Source organism: Ipomoea nil, unplaced genomic scaffold (genome assembly GCF_001879475.1).
Source record: "Ipomoea nil cultivar Tokyo-kokei standard unplaced genomic scaffold, Asagao_1.1 scaffold3016, whole genome shotgun sequence".
In the NCBI taxonomy this organism is placed as follows: Eukaryota; Viridiplantae; Streptophyta; class Magnoliopsida; order Solanales; family Convolvulaceae; genus Ipomoea; species Ipomoea nil.
The window spans coordinates 2,372,150-2,376,196 of NW_017619444.1; positions in this window are offsets into that span (position 1 = coordinate 2,372,150).

The window sequence follows — 4,047 nt, forward strand, 5'->3', positions numbered from 1 at the left end:
GGGCAAATCCTCTTCCCAAACCAATGTACGTGAGACAAAAGCTCACTTTTCCCTTCATTTTTTCCAACTCAATGTGTCTACTTTGAGAATCAATATCTCATTCACCCATTATCCGTTTTGAGCGTACAATATATCAATCTCTTCGTCTCACTACGAAGAATCCGAGTCCACTTTGACCCGACCCAAATCAGAAGTGGACCCCACTGATAATTGTACCACAAAATAGCCAATTAACATGCCATTTTAATGTTATTTTTCCAACAATCCCCCACATGAATGAAAATTGATTTTCAGGGTATTTTGAAATCGGAAACAACTGTGTTCAACGGTCGATCCCTGCATAGGATAGGTAGGGATCACTATACCCTTTGAAGCTTCCCTTGTGAAGACATGTTTACTCTACTGACTGTACGGCAGAACGCGATGTCTTTGAATCGACTGTCGTTTATGTAGACGATAACATATCTCACACTGGAACCTCCCAACCATGCTCTGTTCTCATGAGTGTGCCCGTTTTGGTCGTGGGTAACCGTTCCTGGTTCTGCGATGGCTTCTAAAGAATTGTGCCCATAAATTCTCCTTTGAAGCGACCCTCACTTCTCTCTTACATAAGTAATTCTTTCTCGAGTATCCCGCATACTCACACATGTTAACCGACATTCGAATCATTAAAGTATCAACGCGCTAACCTCGTGCGGGAGTCACTGTTTTCAACGAGGAGTGGTAGGGAGTCCGAAACCCCACAATGGCATGCTCCATTCCATAATTTAGTTGTCCCATTGAACCTAGGTTCCAGGTAGGTTGGGTATTCACTATAGAACTTTTAGTCCAAGGGCTTTAGACCCATTCCTCTTTCCAATTTCTCAACAACCGTTTGTTTACCCTTGGGTTAGCGAGTTAGCGGCCGCTACGTTATCTTTTGACATCACGTAGTCAATAGAGATAACCTCTGTTTTGAGAAATTGTTTAATGGTATAATGTCTACGACTAATAAGTCTAGACTTACCATTCCACATCGAACTCTGTACTTAACCAATTTTGGCTTGACTATCGCAACGCACACAAATTGGAGGTACGAGTTTACTTCTAGGAACATTCCCGAAAAATGGCATGGGCTATTCGGCCTACTTGCTCGCGACACGAGTGTAAGACTCTCAGCTTTGATCCCATCATGGATCTTAGCTATCAAAAATCATTTCGAGAAATTCCATACAACTAACTGCACTGGCCTACGTAAACACGTAGCCTTTAATGGACTCAGCGTCTTTTGATATCTTTTTTAACGTGCTATACTTTCCAAATACAGCTAGATATCCCATGTAGTGCAGTCCAAAGTCACGAGCATACCTTAAGTATCTCATAACTCTCACTATTGCCTTCTAGTGCGTACCACTAGGGTTACTCGTATGTCTACCGAGTTCGTTAACCGCAAGGCAATATCCAGCCTAGTACAACCCATTTGATACTGTTAAACTACCAATAATCTGAATATATTCTCCGTGATTATTGGCTAGTTGTACGTTAGTATCTAACGGTGTCCTAGCCACTTATTAACATCCTTGCCAGGATTTAATCAACACAATGAGATTGGCTTACCACAGGCCATTCGGTCTTCTCACGATTTCAATCTCGAAGATTAAATCTGTCAAACTCACACCCTTCATGTCAAATATCAAATTTAACATGTTCTTGGTAGAATTGATCAATACTACCCACGATGAGTTCATTGTGTATAAACAAACAGTGATATCATCGTCTATCGTATGCAATACATAGACCTACTTCTCACTTTTTATTTATACTAAACTCATTGGTCATCATTGCATGATCAAACCTACATGCCAAATACTATGGCAATTGTTTCGAACCATACAATGATCTCACCAATCTACACACTTTCTTTTCACAGTGTGGAACCACAAACCCTCAGGTCGTTCCGTGTTTACTAAGAAAGCGATACATCCATTTTGATGAACTTCCAAGTCTCGCTAAACGCCTATGGAAAGTATCATACTAGTGGATTTCATTCTCATCACAAGAGAATATATATATATATATATATATATATATATATATATATATATATATATATATATATATATATATATATATATATATATATATATATATTTTGAAGTACTTGTGGCACTCGCGTTGAATGTAATCTACAAATACAAGCCTGACCATTTTATTTCAATATAACCAACCGGTTTTATCTTCCGACTAGTGATCCACTTAGAATCCAGAGGTTTTACAACCCGGAGGAAGAACAACCAATTTCAAGTATGATTTTGTAAGACATAATCTACTTCACTTTTAGTAGCCTCTTTCGTGTTGGTCCATCCATAGAACACTTTGACATACGTTCGAGGCTCGTTTTCTAACAACCTTGTCAGAAAATTCAGTTCATTTTCTAGTAAACGAGTTAGAATATGCGTATCACGTTCTAGTATGTTTGTTAGAAATCTGGACCAAAGGATTGTTCCAATCCTAGCTCTCTTGCTACGTCTAGTTTCGAGCTCGGGTTCTCTTTCATACCCTCCAACCATAGCTACGTTGAAAGTTCATTTCAACGTGTTAGGTCCTTTTATTGAACCTTCACAGAAATACATCTTCAAAGAACGATGAATTTCTTGATTCAATTTATCGTGTTCTTATGTACATCCAAACTATAGGACTCGTGTATTAAGAACTAATACACACCTTTGGCAAGACACCCCCACATTTCAGGCATTAGTAGGAAAACTTCTTACGTACCCACAATGTGACACCCCATAAATCTAACCCTTAATTGAGATTAATTGAGAAATTAATCCTAATTTTCCTTTGATAAATTCCTTCTAAAATTCTGAAATTTAATAGTCGAGGGACTAGAATTTGACTAGTTTTCTTAGTCAACCATGTGTACCATTTGCCTTATGCTTTGTACCTCAACCCTTTTGTCTTCCTAACTTTAGTAAGGGTAAAGTTGACCTTTCACACATGTTTTGATGCTCAAGTTTTCCCTAGCAAGACACTTCACTCATTTCCCTTGCTAGCCAAGTCATAAACACTCCACCTTCTCTCTAAAGAAATCTTAGCTTTCTCTCCAAGCTAAAATAAGAATTCCCTAGCCTTGCAAGGATTCATCTAAATATTCCACCTTTCTACCTCCCTGGCATAGGAAAGGGTAAGATCTTAAGTTGTTTAGTGTTTTTAGTTAGCTTTAAGGTATCTTTATCTTATTTTGGTATTTTCTTTGTGGTTTGGTTGTGTAAGAAGTCTTGGGTAAGAAAGAGCTTCAAGGAGAGGCTTAAGAGTGTAAGAAGAAAGTGGTTTTTGGTCTTCAAAGGTAACCCATGCTCTACAAAATCTATTTTCTATTGCTATGAATGATTATTGGCTTCTATTTGATGATTCTTGATGTATTTGTGAGATTGGATGCATGATCTTGTGTTAATGCATGTTTAGAGCTTGTATTTAGGGTTCTTGAATGCCTTTCTTTGAGCTATTCTTGGGTTCAAGTCATATCTTTGTTGTGTGTGAGGTTTTGGGTGTTTTGGACTTGAACTTGACCTTGGAGATGAATTTTCCCCGAAGGGAAAAATGTGGTGTACGGGTTGTACCCCGCGGGCGGAACGGCGAGCAGTGGCCTACCGCCGCCCCACCCGCGGGGAACGTGGCCTTGTGGGTTGTACCCCGCGGGCAGGGCTCTACCTGTGGCCCCACCTGCGGGGAACGTTGTGATGATGGCAGGGAATTGTTTCCCCGTGGTTCTTTCTTTTGGTATTTGATATTTTGACCTCCCGTTGTTGGATTATTGAGCTTTTGTGAGTCTTATTGATGTTTCGTATGTCTAGAACGATGTGTTAGGAATCCATGTTAGGATTTGGTGTCTTGAATCGCACTAAGGGTCCAACCTTGTGATTCGTTGGACTAATATGAGTCTTGAAGGTTCGTTGGAACCATTTCGGTTTACTCGTTTGATGTGCATGCTAGTTCGAAGTTGTTATGCTAGTATGTATGGTTTGTTCCTTCTTGTTAAGGATTGGTAACTCGTGTTGCCAA